Genomic DNA, 20,388 nt, shown 5'->3' with positions numbered 1-20,388 from the left:
CGATCAAGGGATAAATCCTAGATGAAGATGTAACAATTGTAAATATTTATGCACCCAACATAGGAGCACCTCAATACATAAGGCAAATGCTAACAGCCATGAAAGGGGAAATTGACAGTAACACAATACTAGTAGGCAACTTTAACACCCCACTTTCACCAATAGACAGATTCTAGAAAATGAAAATAAATAAGACAAAATCGGGCACGTTCAGGTTGGTATGGCCGTAGATAACTAATAAGAACCTGCTGTATAAAAATTAATAATAATACAATAAAATTAGAAAACAAAAGGAAATAAGGAAACACAAACTTTAAATGATGCATTAGACCAGATGGACTTAATTGATATTTATAGGTCATTTCATCTGAAAGTAGCAGAATACACTTTCTTGTCAAGTGCGCATAGAATATTCTCCAGGACAGATCATATCTTGGGTCACAAGTCAAACCTCAGTAAGTTTTAAGAAAATTGAAATCATACCAAGCATTTTTTCAGAGCAGAATGCTATGAGATTAGAAATCAATTACAGGAAAAAAATGTAAAAAAACATAAACACATGGAGGCTAAACAATATGCTACTAAATAATCAAGAGATCACCAAAGAAATCAAAGAAGAAATCAAAAAATACCTAGAAACAAATGACAACAAGAACACGATGACCCAAAACCTATGGGATGCAGCAAAAGCAGTTCTAAGAGGGAAGTTTATAGCAATACAATCCTACGTCAAGAAACAAGAAAAATCTCAAACAGTCTACCCTTACACCTAAAGCAACTAGAGAAAGAAGAGCAAACAAAACCCAAAGTTAGTAGAAGGAAAGAAATCTAAAGATCAGAGCAGAAATAAATGAAATAAAACAAACAAACAAAAAACAATAACAAAGATCAATAAAACTAAAAGCTGATTGTTTGAGAAGATAAACAAATTTCATAAACTTTTAACCAGACTCATCAAGAAAAAGAGGGAAAGGACTCAAATCAATAAAATTAGAAATGAAAAAGAAGTTACAATGGACACCGCAGAAATACAAAGGATGATGACAGACTACTGCAAGCAACTGTATGCCAGTAAAATGGACAACCTGGAAGAAATGGACAAATTCTTAGAAAAGTACAACCTTCCAAGACTGAACCAGGAAGATATAGAAAATATAAAGAGACCAATCACAAGTAATAAAGTTGACACTGTGATTAAAAGTCTTCCAACAAATAAAAGTCAAGGACCAGATGGCTTCACAGGTGAATTCTATCAAACATTTAGAGAAGAGCTAACACCTACACTTCTCAAACTTCAAAAAATTACAGAGGGAGGAACACTCCCAGACTCCTTGTACATCACTATCACCCTGATACCAAAACCAGACAAAGATATCACATAAAAAGAAAATTACAGGCCAATATCACTGATGAACATAGACACAAAAATCCTCAACAAAATACTAGCAATGCGAATCCAACAACACGTTAAAAAGATCATACACCATGATCAAGTGGGATTTACCCCAGGGATGCAAGGATTCTTCAATATATGCAAATCAGTCAGTGTCATACACCATATTAACAAATTGAAGGAGAAAAAACATATGATCATCTCAACAGATTCAGAAAAAGCTTTTGACAAAGTTCAACACCCATTTATGATAAAAACTCTCCAGAAAGTGGGCATAGAGGGAACCTACCTCAACATAATAAAGGTCATATATGACAAACCCACAGCAAACATTATTCTCAATGGTGAAAAACTAAAAGCATTTCCACTAAGATCAGGAACAAGATAAGGGTGTTCACTCTCCCCACCATTATTTAATGTAGTTTTCGAAGTCCTAGCCACGGCAATCAGAGAAGAAATAGGAATAAAAGGAATCCAAATTAGCAAAGAAGTAAAACTGTCACTGTTTGCAGATGACATGATACTATACATAGAAAATCATAAAAATGCCACCAGAAAACTACCAGAGCTAATCAGTGAACTTAGTAAAGTCGCAGGATACAAAATTAATGCCCAGAAACCTCTTGCATTCCCATACACTAACAACAAAAGATAAAAGAGAAATTAAGGAAACAATCCCATTTACCATTGCAACAAAAAGAATAAAATACCTAGGAATAACCCTATCTAAGGAGGCAAAAGACCTGTACACAGAAAATTCTAAGATACTGAGGAAAGATATCAAAGACGGCAAAAACAGATGGAGAGATATACAATGTTCTTGGAAGAATCGATATTGTGAAAATGACTATACTACCCAAAGCAATCTAAAGATTCAGTGCAATCCCTATCAAATTACTAATGGCATTTTTCGCAGAATTAGAAAAAAAATTTTACAGTTTGTTTGGAAACACAATAGACCTCAAATAGCAAAAGCAATCTTGAGAAACAAACATGGAACCAGAGGAATCAGACTCCCTGACTTCAGACTATACTAAAAACTACAGTAATCAAGACAGTATGGGGCTTCCTTGGTGGCACAGTGGTTGAGAGTCTGCCTGTCAATGCAGGGGACACGGGTTCGTGCCTTGGTCCGGGAAGATCCCACATGCTGTGAAGTGGCTGGGCCCGTGAGCCATGGCCACTGAGCCTGTGCGTCCGGAGCCTGTGCTCCACAACGGGAGAGGCCACAACAGTGAGAGGTCCGCGTTCCACACACACACATACACACACACACACACACACACACACACACACACAAAAGACAGTATGGTACTGGCACAAAAACAGAAATATAGATCAATGGAACAGGATAGAAAGCCCAGAGATAAACTCATGCACCTACGGTCACCTAATCTATTACAAAGGAGGCCAGAATATGCAATGGAGCAAAGATAGCCCCTTCAGTAAGTGGTGCTGGGGAAACTGGACAGCTACATGTAAGAGAATGAAATTAGAACATTGCCTAACACCATACACAAAAATAAACTCAAAATGCATTAAAGACCTAAATGTAAGGCTGTGCACTATAAAACTCTTACAGGAAAACAGGCAGAACATAAATCATAAATCTTTGACATAAATCACAGCAAGATTTTTTTGACCAACCTACTAGAGTAATGGGAATAAATAGAAATAAACAAATGGGATCTAATTAAACGGAAAAGCTTTTGCACAGCAAAGGAAACCATAACCGAGACAAAAAGACAACCCTCAGAATGGGAGAAAATATTTGCTAACAAAGCAACTGACAAAGGATTAATCTCCAAAATATACAAACAGCTCATGAAACTCAACATCAAAAACACAAACAGCCCAGTCAAAAACTGGGAGGAAGACCTAAATAGAAACTAACATTTCTCTAAAGAAGACATACAGATGGCCAAAAAACACATGAAAAGAGGCTCAGCATCACTAGTTATTAGAGAAATGCAAATCAAAACTACAATGAGGTATCACTTCACATGGGTCAGAATGGCTGTCATCAAAAAATCTACAAAAAATAAATGCTGGAGAGGTTGTGGAGAAAAGGGAACCCTCATGCATTGTTTGTGGGAATATAAACTGATACAGCCACCATGGAGAACAATATGGAGATTCCTTAAAAAGTAAAAATAGAACTACCATATGACCCAGCAATCCCGCTACTGGGCATATACCCTGAGAAAACCATAATTCAAAAAGACACATGCATCCCAGTATTCACTGCAGCACTATTTACAATAGCCAGGACATGGAAGTGACCTAAATGTCCATCAACAGAGGAGTGGATAAAGAAGATGTGGTACATATATACAATGGACTGTTACTCAGTCATAAAAATAACAAAATAATGCCATTTTGCAGCAAATAGATGGACCTAGATATTGTCATACTGAGTAAGTCAGACACAGAAAGACAAATATCATATGATATCGCTTATATGTGGAATCTAAGAAAAAATAGGAAAGATCTTTAAAGTGTATTGTTTGACTAATTTTTCATTTATTGGTGTATTACTATATTCTCCTTTTGATTTTGGTTGAACCCATGTTAATATTATATATGTATATATTCTGTTTTTTTAAACATCTTTATTGGAGTATAATTGCTTTACAATGGTGTGTTAGTTTCTGCTTTACAACAAAGTGAATCAGTTATACATATACATATGTCCCTGTATCTCTTCCCTCTTGCATCTCCCTCCCTCCCACCCTCCCTATCCCACCCCTCTAGGTGGTCACAAAGCACCGAGCTGATCTTCCTGTGCTATGCGGCTGCTTCCCACTAGCTATCTATTTTACGTTCGGTTATATGTCAAAATTTATAATAGGGAGATTTCTCATAAAAATCTGGAGTTCCAGAGTTTATCACAAATCGAAAGCTCTGGCAATCTCAGCCACAGTACTGCATGGAAGGAGCCTGCCAGAGCTGAGTAGCAGCAGTTTCTTTATATGAACATGTGTTATCCTGTTCAGCACAGCCCTCAACATCTCTTTGTTTCCCCCAACACCATGGCTGGGTGTCAGTTGCTAGTTGCCACTTACCGTCTTACACATTTCTGGCTTTATTGATTCAGTTACCCCTAGACTTTTGATGTTGTGTCCTCAGCTCTGGGTTTAACGTCTTGCTCTATTAGTTGCCACGTTGATATTGACTCACTGTTCCTAGCATTTGTTCTTGCTGTTACCATCTTCTGTATCACCAAATGGTTATTAGTTCTCTGTCCCTCCAGTTCTTTGCTCTGTACAGAATGATGTTACATCAGATGATGTCAACCAAACTTCCTTGAATTTAAAGTCCTCAATGTCTTGTAAACTCAGTCACCTCAATGTCGTGAAGCTAACTTAGGCACACCCATGATTCTTCTCTTACTGAAGTGGAGTTAGGCTATGTCCCACTAGAAGGCCCCACAGTAAAAAAAGGGTATTACAGTATTCCAAATGCTATTAGTCTGCCTATAGTTTCTCTCTCTTGTCTTTGGCAAAGTACCACTTTCCTTTCAGTTTCACCTCAGAAAACATCTCTTCCAGGAATTACACTCTGTAATAATCTACATTTGCATGATATCCAATTCTTAACCTGTATATCAATATCAGGGTGAATTTGGATACAAGTAACAGAAAACCCATTCCAAACCTTCATTAAGTTTTGTATTTTTTTTTTACATTCAAAAATTGCTCTTTTATTTTTTCACATCTTTATTGGAGTATAATTGCTTCACAATATTGTGACTGTTTCTGCTGTAGAACAAAGCGAATCAGTCATATGTATACATATATCTCCATATCTCTTCCCTTTTGCATCTCCATCCCTCCCACCCTCCCTATCCCATCTCTCTAGGCTGTCACAAAGCATTGAGTTGATCTCCCTGTTCTATGCAGCAGCTTCCCACTAGCCATCCATTTTACATTTGGTAGTATATATATTTCAATGCTACTCTCTCTCTTCTTGACTTATACAAAACTTCAGGGTGGGACAAGTTCATTCAGTGGTCCTAGATCTTGTTTTTTTTCTTTAGACCCTTAAACTATATTCCCTTTTTCTTTGACTTTGTTCTAAGTATATACTCCTCATAGTGGAAAAATAGCTGTGGCAGTTCCTGGTTTCATCTTCATCTACTGTGGTTTCCATTAGAAGAAAACTAACATTTAAAAGTTAGAAAAAAATTTCCCCAAAACGTCCAACAAAATTTCACTTATTCTCATACCCCCAGTTAAGACACATGACCATTTCTTTAAAAATAATTTGTAGCTAGAGGAATGCCTCACCTTGTTATTACATCTAGGAACTTAAATCAATCACTGTGAGAAGATAGTATAAAGTACTCTTTTGGTGATGACTACCTGGGGTTTGGGATGGAGATCACATGTATTATATGGGCAGGGGATGAACACCTGAATAAAAATATTCAATTCTGTGAGAAGGGGAGACTGATAACTAGTAACACTCAGCAATATTAAACACAATCCAATGTTTTAACCACTAAACATTCGCACATATCCTTCCTCCTATATATAACACTTGCAAGAGTGTCGATGCCCAAAGAAAACAACCTGAAGATTTATCCATTCTCTTCCCTCAGATCTAGATGTAGCTTTTCATGCTGATAGTATTCACCCCAACATACTGTGGTAGTAAGGGAACTGGATGCCATTATTAAAACAAACATGACAGATGAAGGGATAAAGAAGATGTGGTGTGTGTGTGTGTGTGTGTGTGTGTGTGTGTGTGTGTGTGTGTGTATACATATAAAATTGAATACTACTCAGCCATAAAAAAGAATAAAATCATCCCATTTGCAGCAACATCAATGGACATAGAGATTATCATACTAAGTGAAGTAAGTCAGAAAAAGAAAGAGAAATACCATATGATATCACTTACATGTGGACTCTAAAATATGAAACAAATGAACTTATCTATGAAACAGGAACAGACTCACAGACATAGAGAACAGACTTGTAGTGCCAAGGAGTGGGGGGTGGGGGAGGGATGGAATGGGAGTTTGGGATTAGCAGATGCAAACTATTATATATAGGATGGATGAACAACAAGGTCCTAGAGTATAGCACAGGGAACCATATTCAATATCCTGTAATAAACCATTATGGAAAAGAATATGAAAAAGAAGCTATCTATCTATCTATATATATATGAACCACTTTGCTGTACACCAGAAACTAACACATTATGAATCAATTATACTTCTATAAGATAAATTTTAAAAAATAAATAAAAACAACAAGATATAAAACAAAATAAACCTCTGTTGAAAAAGGGGATGAGTGGGGTAAGAAACACTAGTGTCACAGGGTGATAAATAGATACCACATCCTCTTGGACAGAAATATAAACTATCTTATGACCTGCAAGAGAAGTGAGATCCTTGGTCAGCCAAACTGACAGTACCCAGTTCAAATTTTGGGATGGGTGTCCTTTGTCCATTTTACTCCCTAGTCATATTTAAAATGGCCATGAAGGGAATGTCCTTTGTAGTGATGGTGTGGTGTTTGCAGTCCAGTCCCAGGTGATTCAAGTTTGAGGATCTGAAGATTTTTCTGGATTTAAGAAATCAAAGACTGTTTTTAGCCTGGTTTAGAATTTCTTTGGCAGTTCAGCTTGCTTGAAAAATTAACAGGTTTTGATCTTTTGTTTGCAAAAATTTTGCAGGCATGGTAATCACACACGGTAGTTTACCTGGTCAAGGTCTGACTCTGATCATTTCATTATCTTAGCAACAAGCTTCTGTGTAATGCCCATTACCTTGGAACTGAATGACACTTTCATTTTGGTCTCTGTCTCAGAGCAATTAAAAAAATAAAACTTAGATGAAAAGGCACCAAAACTGTCATAATTACCACAAGTTAAATTCCCCCTGCACCTTCACAATGACATGATTAACCAGCTGAAAATGATTAGCAGAATTTCCTTGCGAGAGGTCTGAGGAGTTAGGCTCATCTTATCCCAATGTCTCCCACCGTTCTGTCCTCGTAGCAAAAACCTTAGCTTGGGATTTGAAAGAGTTTGGCTTTCAGTCAATAGGAAGAAAAGAATGGTATTTTCTGCCAATCTTTCTCTTCCCTATTTTCAGAAAGTTCCCTTTAAAGTAAGCCATATCTTTTTTGTAGACTTCACTGGAGGCTGGAAGACTAACCCAAAACAGATTGACGTCCTGACTTTTTCTTCTCAGTCACCCTATATGTCACCATTTATAAGTACATGGCCTTTTCCTAAGATAGAAGAAGTGTCATTTTAGCCAACTTTTCTATAATTGCATAGCAAATATCATCAACTTCCTAGTCCAAGAGGGGAAGATTTTTTTCATTGACCTCCTTCTACCTTGGTTCAGCACCATACACTTGTTACCAAATTTTGTGTCAGCCAGGATCACTATAGCTGCAAGTAATAGAAAACTCAAGTCAAGCTATATTAAACAACAAGAAAATAAATCATATCATGTAAGTCAAAGGTCAGGGGTAGGATGGACTTCACAAAGCCACCCCATCTTTCCTAGACTGATACAATGTCCTGCTACCTTGTATCTGTGCTTCCGAATGGGTCCCCTAAGTCAATTATCCATTTAGTAGTCATATGGTGATCTGTTGAAAATTAAAATCAAGTTATGTTACTCTCCTGACCAAAACACTTCAGTTGCTTCCCATTAGAAAAAAGAACAAAATCCTTAATCCTTTCCATCACCTCAGACACTCTATGTAATAAGGTCCTTCTAGATCTCTCCAGCCCTGTCTCTTGTTGCTCTTTTCTAACTCACTCCACTCCTGCCATTCTATTCCATTTCAATATTCCTTCAATGTGACAAGTTTGTTCCTACCTTAGGACCTTGACATTTGCTGCTTCTTTCTTCTTTTAAAGTTTTTTATTGGCATTTGCTACTTCTTATGCCCCAAACGATCCTACATGGAGCCTTGCAAGCATCGTTCCTTGTACTAGTGAGTGTTCTCCAGAAAAACAGAATCAATAGAAGATATAAATATCATAAAGCGTTGGCTCTCACAATAATAGAGGCTGGTTGGGGCTTCCCTGGTGGTGCAGTTGTTGAGAGTCCGCTTGCCAATGCAGGGGACATGGGTTCGTGCCCAGGTCTGGGAAGATCCTGCATGCCGTGGAGCGGCTGGGTCCGTGACCCATGGCCGCTGAGCCTGCGTGTCTGGAGCCTGTGCTCCGCAGCGGGGGAGGCCACAACAGTGAGAGGCCCCTCCCCCCCAAAAAAAATAATAATAGAGGCTGGCAAGTCCAAAATCTGTAGTGTGGGCCAGGAGTCAACAATCTGCTGGAGAATTTCTTCTTTCTCTGAGAAGCTGGTCTTTTTATTTTATTCAGCCCTTCTTTTGATTGGATGAGGCCCCCACACAGTATGAAGGGCAATCTTTTTTACTCAGAGTTCACCAATTTAAATGTTAATCTCATCCTAAAACACCCTTCATGTTGACACATAAAGTTAACCATCACACTTACATACTGTTCTCATCTGTCACCTTCTCAGACAGAAATACCCTAATGCTCTAAAAGCCTCTACCAATTCCTGCTCTCTATCTCTTTACCACACTTCACTTTTCTTCATGGCTTTTATCAGCACTGGAAATTATACTACATATTTATTTGCTATGTGCTTTTCATGTGTGTCCATTTCTAGAGTATCAATATTATTCTAATTTGTCAGTGTCTGTGGAATATAAACAGCATTTCCTATATAGTAGGTGCTTAACAAACTTGAGATAGATTTTTATATTCACATTGGGGGGATGAACAAACCAATTTTTCTTACCCAGAGGAAGATGACTTATGCACAAAAATAATTGCAAGATTTTTCTACATCACATTGGCTGCATGGTCTATTGTCTCTCAGCCCCCATCTTCTCTGCTCTGAAATACTGGGGGTAGGGGTGTACAAAGTACATTCCTTGGCCTTGTTTCCTAGCTAACCTCTAGTTATATTCTTCCAATAGAGGATACTAGTAGGGCATCAGATAGTTGGAGGAATAGAGAAGCTATTGTTCTTTTCTCTTGTTCTTCTTCTTGAAATGTATTTGAGCAACTGCATTCTTCTATCCATCAGCAATACAGCTTCAGCTTCAATGGCACCTCTTCCATAGTTCTAGCACAAATTTCAGGCTCCTTTTCCATACTTGTGCTATCTAGACATCATCCTACCAGGGAAGCAGTGAGGGTTCTTTGGGGCTCTGATTACACCATCTTATTCCTTTCATTCTCCAAGAACTAGATGAAGTAGCTGCTTTCAGCAATTACTAATCTCTGGTGTATCACATCTTCATCTCCTTTTTTAGTGACAGTTATCTATGTATAAAATAGATAACTAATGAGAACCTACTATATTGCACAGGGGACGCTACTCAGTGCTCTGTGGTGACCTAAATGGGAAGGAAGTCCAAAAAAGAGGGTATATATTTATATGTATAGTTGATTCACTGTGCTGTTCAGTAGAAACTAACACAACATTGTAAAGCAACTACACTCCAATAAAAACTAAAAAAAAAAAAGAATTTCTAATAAATATGTTATAATATTCCTGACTTAGATCCCAGAATTAAAGTCTGTTATCTGAAATCATCAGAGTGCTTTCTATTTATTCAGGTTCCAGGAAACAGACTTCAAAGATGGGATTCTTGGGTTAGGTACATTAACTAGCTGGAATATAGTGATGATCTTACCACCAGTGGAAAACCGGTTACTGCTAATTCATGACATGCAAAGGCATCTCATTTACCAAACTCTTATCTGTTGTTGCTCTAGATGATAGGCCTACTGAAGACAAAGCTCTGGGAAATCAAGTGATTAATGCATTTGACCACTATAGTGGTAATGATGACAAAACCTGTGGGGCAAGGCTTTTTTGAGACTGCCCTTGATTGCTTATAGAGAGAAATTGACAAGCCCAGGACTTTAATCTCTTAGTTCAAGGCAGGCCAGAGACTCACAGAGGTTTTATTGTGTTCTGAAAACAATGTCTCATTTATTGCAGCTGTAGGGGAGATCCTAAATCTCATCCCATATCTAAAAGTGAAAATTCCAGAACTACAATGTAAGTTGAATTCATTGCCTCACTATGTATCTTACGTGAACTTTTGAGCATTTGTTGGGAAAGAATGGATATCTGGTTAGACATGGATGAAACTGAGGACCTTAAACTGGCAAATCTCTTTGAACTTCCATTGATAGTAGAAATACTCTCCCATATCAAAGGCTATTAGTGTTTTGCTCTTTGGAGGCCTTGTAATAACCTCCTATAAGGAAGTTGCTTTGCAAGTGGATGCCTGTTGATAAGACTGATCTCCACCATGCCTCATTGCCTTCAGACCTACAACTTGAGTCAGATTTTGGCATATGTTAGGAGGCAAGAGCAAAATCTATCTAGGGGGACATGACATATACAAAAAGGAATTGTAAGATTATTATTTTTTATTCATATTAGCTTAAATTTGGGGTATATGTGTGGGAAATGATTCTAAGTATTTTGGAACAAACGGCGATTTACAGAGATTCTGTATCCAACGTGCTATCTAAGCAGATAGGAGTGGTTCAGCTGTGAACACATCAGACTCTAATGTGACCTACAGTTAATGAAGTTCAGAGTCTACAATTTCCCTGACATAATGAAGAAATATTCCAAGGCTTAGGGAAGTAGAAGTAACAGAGTGTATCTGTTATTTGTAACTCGGCCATCCCCTAATATGTTCCTATATGAGTCCAGAGAACACTACATTAAAGACATTTGTAAAGTACATTAGTGAGAGAAGTAAAACAATCCACAAAAACTCTGTGATTCAGGGGGTGGATATGGGTATAGATGGAACAAGATTGACTATGAACTGATAATTATTGAAGCTGAATGATAAATAGTCATGGATTAATTATACTCTTCCTCTTCTTTTACATATTTTTGGACTTATCCATAATAAAATTAAAGAAAATGAGTTTTTTGGTGGCTATCTTTTGTTCTCTGAGTATGACATTGCAAGAGGCCAATTTTGAAATAGGCTCCCTGATTTCAGTGGAAACAATGGGATCCCTGAATGGCAGAAGCCAAGTGACAGTGCTTAACTCCTAGACAAAAAGTGTACATGATGGCCTGGTCTGTGGATGTCACCCAGCCACCAGTTTTCTAGCCTTTCCAATGCTTTTTCAATGGACTCGTTTGCAAAGTAGCACAGGTGTTCTCCAAGGGCTCAACAATATGGTCCTTCTTTACAAAGATTTTTTTTTAATTTTTGGTTGCGTTGGGTCTTCATTGCTGCACGCGGGCTTTTGTCTGTTTGCGGCGAGTGGGGGCTACTCCTCATTGTGGTGCACGGGCTTCTCATTGTGGTGGCTTCTCTTGTTGTGGAGCACAGGCTCTAGGCGCGCGGGCTTCAGTAGTTGTGGCACACGGGCTTAGTCGCTCCGCGACCTGTGGGATCTTCCCGGAGCAGGGCTCGAACCCATGTCCCCTGCATTGGCAGGTGGATTCGTAACCACTGCGCCACCAGGGAGGCCCTACAAAGATATTTGACTACTGTCCTTGCTGGGTGTACAGGAGCTACAGGGTCAAACTTAAGACCCTGATATGGCACCATTCCTTGTGGAGACCTGCCAACTACCTGGTATCAGATTGATTGCTTTGGACTTCTTCCAGCTAGAAATGGTAAATGACTTTGTCCTCAGGGGAACTGAAACTTATTCTGGATGCTGGATCTGCTTTTCCTGCTTCCAATGCCTCTTTCAGCACCAATATCAGGAGACTTTTGGAGTGCTCTGGTCACCATCAAGATTATTCCATACAATATTGCTTCTGACTGAAGAACTTATTCCAAAGCAAAAGGCGGGCAGCTATGGGCTCATACAATTCACTGATCTTACCATATACTGCTTGGCCCAGAAGCAGATGCCTTAACAGAGACATAGAATGTCTTCCTGGATTATTAGATACAGTGCCAGCTGAGAGACATGAATTTTAAAATTCAGGGTATTTTCCTACATCACACAGTACCAGCTTCTATTAGATACCGCACATGAAATTGTTTTACTCTTAATCCATTCATTAAGAAGAGAAGTGGACCTCAATAATTTTTCCCCATACACACAACTTCGAGGTCTGTTGGTTGAGTGGTCTTATTTCCATAATGAAAACTGTCTTAACCAGGAGACATAATGCTTTCAAGGAAATGGAAATTAAGTCTGCCACTTGATTATTTTGGGCTTCTTATTCCACTGAAACAACAGACAAATACTGGGCTACTGTGATTTATGGAGTGCTTACCAAGGAGAAGTTGGGTTACTCCTCCATAGAGGAGACAGTCAGATGATGTCTGGAACCAAGGAGGTTTCCCAGAGTGGATCTTAGGACTTTAATGTTCAGTTGAGAAATTAATGGAAGTCTATACAACCCAAAGAGACAGCTCCGCCTAAAACTCACACCCTCAGGAATGAAAATTTGGCTTACCTTCATCTGGTAAAGAACCATATTAGCTGAGATCCTGGCTGCAGGCAAAGTAAACATGGAATGGGTAGTAAATAAAGGAAGTTATTCGTATGTGAGTTCTAGAGCATGGCGTATATGTGTATACTTTTAAATGTTAACTAATTTTCTTATTTTCTCTTTTTTAATGTATGGAATAATGACAGTGTCTAAATTACTTCATTTTCTCTCATTCACTCAATCTTTCCAACACCTGTGTAAATCAATTCCCTGTATTAAATCCTTTTTCGTTTGAGCTATCTGTAGTGGCCTATCTTTTCCTTCCTATACCTAAAAAGACTGTGTCATTTCCTTACTTTATACCCATATGCCATTTAAATCCAAACAAAAGTAGATATTTTTTCTATTAGCTCTCTTGAAAAGAAAGTTATTTCTTGGAAGCCACTGAAAACTTTTTTGTCCCATTTGTGCGTATTCCATCATATGTTAATTCCTAAATCAACTTCTCTGGCCAGGGAATGAAATGGGACATTGAGCTTAGTCCTGAGCTTTTGAACTAATGCCTGTGACAAGGTCAGTGGGATTTCCCCCTAGATCAGGCCTGGTCTTGGAGCCAGAGGTGAGGTTAACCTCAGCCTAAAGCACCTGAGCTGCATGATGGAGAGGTATAGAGCTGTTAGAATGGAAACAGAGTGGAATGGATACTAGGTAAGCAATAAACAGTGTGCTCTGTAGCTCTCATTGCATTAAACTGCACTTCTTTGTCAGTTTGCTTCATTATACTCTGAGGTCATTGATGGCACAAACTCTGTCTTTTATCTAAATAATTTACGTTGAGAATTTTGACTGTCAATAGGCAAATGTCAAAAGTTTCTTGAATGGATGAATAAATCAATGTGCCAAGGCTTCCAAATACTTGTTCTTAACAAGGATGAGTTTGAACTTTTAGTTAGAACATTATATATAATACTATACAATGCAAACAGGCACTTGGGACAATAGTATTTGTAGAATTGGAGATCTGCTTGTTCACTGGCCTTTATATTTCTGATTGTTGGAGAATATTTTCAAACAAAATACTAGAGGAAAGGCACGTGTGCATGGGTGAGTGCATCTGTATGTAGAATAAGGACTGTAGACATTTCTTAGGTAGTATAAATCTTCTGTTTGATGGAGTACTCATTGTTTTATTTTTTAAATTCCTAAAGCTCCTTCATAACATGTTTTGGTGCATGTGTTAAGTTAAAAAAGAAATGAATCTGCTTCAGCCATTTCAGAGCTGAACTAAGAACTTAGTGTTTTGAATTGTAAGAAGGAGTTATTTTTCTTCCATCAGTGGGAAGGTAGTAGAGCGCTGTGAAGAGTAGTGTGGACTCTGGAGCCAGACTGTATAGATTAAAAGCTCACCTCCACCACCCACCACTCTATGACCTGGTGCAAGAATTAACACCCAGAGCCTTAAACATATGAGGCACCTTTCATGTTTTAGTTGGGGCAACCCTTATTAAAACACCTTGTGTTTCAGATTCCTCATTGTAAAAATGTGGATAATATTAGTGATCTCCTCATAAGTCAATATGTGGAAAATTCTTAATAAGTCCTTAGCACTAGCATATTCTGTAAATGATATCTATCATTAAAACCATGCATCATCAAATCACATTTGAAACTCAAAAGTGGTAGAGAGAAGTAAGTCAGAAAATCCTGTCCCAACACGTTTTCCCCTGTAGTAATCAGGATTGTCCACCAAACATTTCAGCTTCCTTGTATTTCCAGGCTCATGGCAGTTTTGCACTCCAAAGTTCCTTGTGGTTATGTGGACTGTGTGACTAGTTTGGATTCAATACACAAGTTATTCCTGGACCAGAACAATTAATTGCTTTATTTCCCTCTGTAACGATGATGAATTAGAATCTCGGTAGTGGCTGTGCAGTTAGCGTGGGTCTCAGAAAGAGAATTATATAGAACAGAGCTAACACGTGACCCTCTGAGATCTTGGGGTTACTTGTTACCTCAGCATAACCTAGCCCAGATGATTCATACAGGAATTGACTAGTTCTATGATTATGGGAGAAAAAATACTTTGAGTCTCAGTTTCTCCATCTGCAAAATAAGGAAGCCACAGATGAAGGATTATCAGTTAAGACTCTTTGAGTTCTATAATAATAAGAATAATAATGGCAGTGAGGATCAGATATTTTACAAATCAAGAAGAACAGAAATAAACTCATTAATAAGCTGTGAGAATCAAAGAACAGCAGAGTGCGGCAAAATCTAAGGTCAGCTCTTCCCAAAGCATGTTTCCTAGAACACTCATTGCAAGAGATACTTTGCGACAGAGGGTTCCCTGATCAAATAAATATAGGAAACACTACATATGATAGCTTTCTCTTAAATAACTTTCATGCACATTATGACATTCTAAGGATTCATGAAGGAAAGCTTTAAAATGCATTTCACCCAGCATTTACCAATTAAATTTCACGGTGATCACTTTTTAAATAATTTCACAGTGCTGGACTGGGCAGCTGTACTTTTGGTTTACGCAGTATGCTTTCCCATGCCGTTCCTCAAAGTCTTTTTGGTAATTGTTCCTTCTGCATGTGGTCACAAGAGTGGGCATATGAATGAGAGTATCTCATTCCTCTGGTCATAGTAATTGGTTCATAGATGAACACAGGCCTTTGCAAAACCAATCAGAGCCTTCACCGTGATTAATATTTTTGATGACCACCTGCATCTAGCTGAAACTTACTGAGACATACTTTAGGCTTTTCAGCTATGTGAGCCAAAATTCCCCTTTTAGTCAAACTAATTTAAGTTGGATTGCAGTCATTTGTTATTGAAAGAATTCAGACTGGAACCATTCTTCCTTAGAACAGAGTTTAGAAAAATACTCTTCCAGGATAACCGTTGAGAGTAAAATGATAAAATCTGGAAATTGTTAAGGAGTTGCCCCATCTTCCTCTAAGGATCCTGGGTCTATTAGGGAGCCTGAAGATGGGAGTGACATATTTAATTTGAGGAGACATATTACTGGTTATTTTTTTCCTTTGAAAAGATAAAAGATATTTCCTTTTTTCTTTAAAAATAAATTTATTTATTTATTTTTGGCTGCATTGGGTCTTCGTTGCTGCACACAGGCTTTCTCTAGTTGTGGTGACTGGGGGCTACTCTTCGCTGCTGTGCACAGGCTTCTCATTGCGATGGCTTCTCGTGTTGTGGAGCACGGGATCTAGGTGCACGGGCTTCAGTAGTTGTGGCTCGCGGGCTCTAGAGCACAGGCTCAGTAGTTGTGGTGCATGGGCTTAGTTGCTCCGCGGCATGTAGGACCAGGGCTCGAACCTGTGTCCCCTGCATTGGCAGGCAGATTCTTAACCACTGCGCCACCATGGAAGCTCCGATATTTCCTTTTATTTGGAAATAAAACATTATGGAAACAGATCCAAAGTGGTCAAAATATAACAAGGAATAATCTTATTTTAATGTCTGATTCATTTCCTCATTCATATTAGAAATATTAATTAAAGAAAGAGCAATTTATGGACAATTTATTTCTCACAACAAAGTCAGGAGCACAGATAAAAATGGTCACTGTTTTACAGACTGTGGAACTAAGTCTGATTGACATTAAGTAACTTGCCCAATGTCAAAAAACTAGAATACGGTAATGCTGGAATTTAAAAGCACTCATAAATGCCATCCAATGAAGTTGGGTTTTTTTTCAAATATGATAATTGATATAAAATCTCTCTGTATTAGTCTTCTATCACTGCCTTAACAAATTCCCCCAGATTTAATGGCTTAAAACAAATTTATCTCACAGTTCTGTGGTTCAGAAATCTTATGGGCTACACTGGTTTCTCTGCTTAGAGCCTTACAAGAATAGTATCAAAGTGTTGGCAGGCCTATGTTCCTTTCTGGAGGCCCTGGTGAACAATTCATTTCTGGGCTCTTTCAAGTTGTTGGCAAAGTTCATTTCTGTGTGGTTGTAGGACTGAGGTCTGTTTCCTTGCTGGCTGTTGGCCAGGGGTTATTCTCAGCTTCTAGAGGCTGCCCTCATTCCCTGGTTTAAGGTTCCCTTCAAATTCAGCAAAGCCGTTCAAGTCACTATCACACTTGGAATCTCTCTGACTCTTCTTCTGCCTCATCTCTCTGATACACCTCTTGACTCTAGCCAAGAGCTCATGTGATTGTATTCAACCCCTCCATATAATCCTGGAAAATCTCCCATTCTCAAATTTCGTAATCTTAATCACATCTTCAAAGTTTCTTTTGCCATGTAATGTAACGTATTCACAGGTTCAAGGAATTGGTGCATGGAAATCTTCAGGGGCTCATTATTCTGCCTACCACAATCTATCTATATAACATTGCAGCTGAAAAGTTTCAAAATGCAAAAGAAAGACATTTTATATATGTGATTCCTAAAACACCCATTGTACTTATTTGCAAACATTAAAACAGCATATACACACACACTAGGGATATGAATGATAAATATACTTGACAAAGGGAAGTTAGAGTTGATAGGTAGTAAACAAGAATTATAAAACAAGATATTTAGTGGGTTTTTTTTGCGGTACGCGGGCCTCTCACTGTTGTGGCCTCTCCCCTTGCAGAGCACAGGCTCCGGACACGCAGGCTAAGCGGCCATGGCTCACGGGCCCAGCCGCTCCGCGGCATGTGGGATCTTCCCGGACCGGGGCACGACGAACCCGTGTCCCCTGCATCGGCAGGTGGACTCTCAACTACTGCGCCACTAGGGAAGCCCTAGTGATTTTTTTAAAGTAATGAATGGAGTACATAAAAACAAAAGTGAGAGTTTCATCGGCTGATATTTTTTAGACAATAGAAGAAATCTGTAGCAAGGTTTGTGAGAACAAGATGAAACATATAAGAAGTCCTGGGGTACTCATACATACGCAAAAATACCATGACAAGTTCTGACATATTTAGGAGGTTATTAAAAAGTAAAATTTCTATATTATTTTTATTCATAATTGACAAAAGCTGGAAGCATCCAAGATGTCCTTTAGTAGGTGAATGGATTAACAAACTGGAACATCCAGACTATGGAATATTATTATTCAGCACTAAAAAGAATATTACTAAGTGAAAGAAGCCAATCTGAAAGTCTACATACTGTATGATTCCCACTATATGTCATTCTGGAAAAGGGAAAACTATGTATACAGCAAAAAGATCAGAGGTCACCAGGGGCTGGGGGAAGGAAGAATGAATAAGCACAGTACAGAAGATTTTTAGAGTAGTGAAATGATTATGTATGAAACAGTGGTGGATACGTGTCATTTATACATTTGTCAAAACCGATAGAAAGTTCAGCAAGAGTGAACCTTAGTGTAAACTATGGACTTTGAGTGATAGCTATGTGTCAGTGTAGGTTCATAGGTTTTAACAAATGTAACACTGGCGAGGTGTCAGTAGTGGGGGGAAGTTTTGCGTGGGTGGTTGCAGGAGGTATATATGGATACTCTTTGTATTCCCTGCTCAATTTTGCTGTGCATCTAAAACTGCTATAAAATATAAAGTCTAAGGGAAGGGGATGGTGGGATGAATTGGGAGGTTAGTTTTGACATAAATACACTACCATGTGTAAAATCGATAGCGAGTAGGAACCTGTGGTGTAGCACAGGGAGCTCAGCTCAGTGCTCTGCGATGACCTAGGTGGGTGGGCTGGGGGTGAGTGGGAGGGAGGTCCAAGAAGGAAGGGATATATGTATACATATAGCTGATTCACTTCATTGTACAGTAGAAACTAACACAACATTGTAAAACAATTATACTCCAATTAAAAAAAAATGAATATCTCAGGAGGATTTGACAGAGATATTTCAGGAGCTGACAGACTGAATGAGGGTCCCAGTGTGTGGGGACCTGATATTTAAATGTATAAGCACTAGGGATAATTTTACTTAGGATTTGCCAGTATTGGTTTGGAGACTATTCTAAAAATCTAGATGTCATATCACTGCAGGTAAAACAGTATTTTAGTTACATACAGTATGTTTTTCCATTTGTACACAATAATGTACTTTAAACAGTACTCTTTTTGTTTGTTATTTAGCTTGGCATAAATCTTTAATATGAATGGGGGAAGGGAAAAACTGCTTGTTTTTCTTAGGGCTGTATATGTTTATGTCATTGAAATGAAGGACAATACTTAAATCGAGAAAACTGAAAACAGCCAGACTCACAAGCAGTCTCAAAACAAAAGAAATAAAGTTCTAAAATTTCCTCTTGGTTTAGAATGGGGACAAATAAAATGATAGCTTTTCAGTATCAAATGATAGCCTTTATTTATACAGGGATGTTTAGACTGTTATCTGAGAGAAATAAATATAGCTAAAATAATACTCAATTTGGATGTTTCCATGAAGTAGGTTGGGGTTGGAGTTTCCCCTTCATTCAAAATATAAAAGAGTTAGCAAAGTTTTTGGAGGCAGAGAACAAAAATTTCAGCTGTCATTTGCCTGCTGGTGACTTAAACGCATTGCCTGAGTAATTTCTTATCATTATCTGACTGACAGACAACAGTCTGGTGCATTCTGAAGGAAGAGTAAGGGGACCAGGGGTCTGAGAAATCAGGGATGGCTTTTATGCCATTATTTTTACTAACTCTAATTTAAAGCAATTGCATGGACAAAAACCCTGTAAATATTTTGCAAATGACTTTTAAATTTCTCTCAATAATATCTAATAGTTTTGAAAGTCACTGCAAGACAAAAGCGAGGGACATCTCATTTTGACAAGACAGCACTTGGTCTACATTAGGTTTTTTTTTTGTTTTCCTCCTGTCTGTCTGCTGCCAATTAAAATATAGAATTATAAATTTAAGCTTAATTTAAAACAACACACAAAGCTATAAATGAATGCTCTCAACATTAAAGAGAGGTCTGATAACTCTTTGGCCTGTATTTTTTGGTTTATTCCCTACCAGCTGTATTAGAGAATGAAAAAATCAGAGTAACAACGACAAAACATCCTTGAGAGATTTTTCTACCTCATTTAACTGGAACTACTTTTCCCCTTTCCACATTCTTGGACCATTTGAAGCCAGAGGTGTCCTCTGACTCCAGGAAGATACTGTATAGTAGTAGCATGAAGTATCCCTATTTTTATTCAAGCACCTCCCTCTCTAAACTATCCTCCTCTTACCAGTTTAGGGCCTTGTGGTGCCTCCCTAAATCTTACCCATTCTTTACTCAAAGTCTGTCTGGGTCCACTTGCTTTCTACTTGTTCCAGTCCACGGTATGCTTTTCTCTTTTTCTACTCTGTTCCTATCTTTTGTCACAAATCATTTGGTACTCGGCATATACTTCCTGAAGCACACTCTGTACCTTCTTAGCGTCTTTCTCCTGAATCCATAGGCTGAGCCTAAGGATAAAGCTTGGTGGGAGGAGCATGCGACAGCACTGTCCATGGTCCTGAAACATCGTTCTAGGCTAAGGGATTTTTTTTCTTAACCCTACATCAGGTGATTCCTGTCCATATTCTCTCAGGGATTTTTAATTTGGC

The sequence above is a fragment of the Delphinus delphis genome, chromosome 12 (assembly GCF_949987515.2).
Source record: "Delphinus delphis chromosome 12, mDelDel1.2, whole genome shotgun sequence".
NCBI classification, from domain to species: domain Eukaryota; kingdom Metazoa; phylum Chordata; class Mammalia; order Artiodactyla; family Delphinidae; genus Delphinus; species Delphinus delphis.
Note: the sequence above shows the minus strand (reverse complement) of the source record.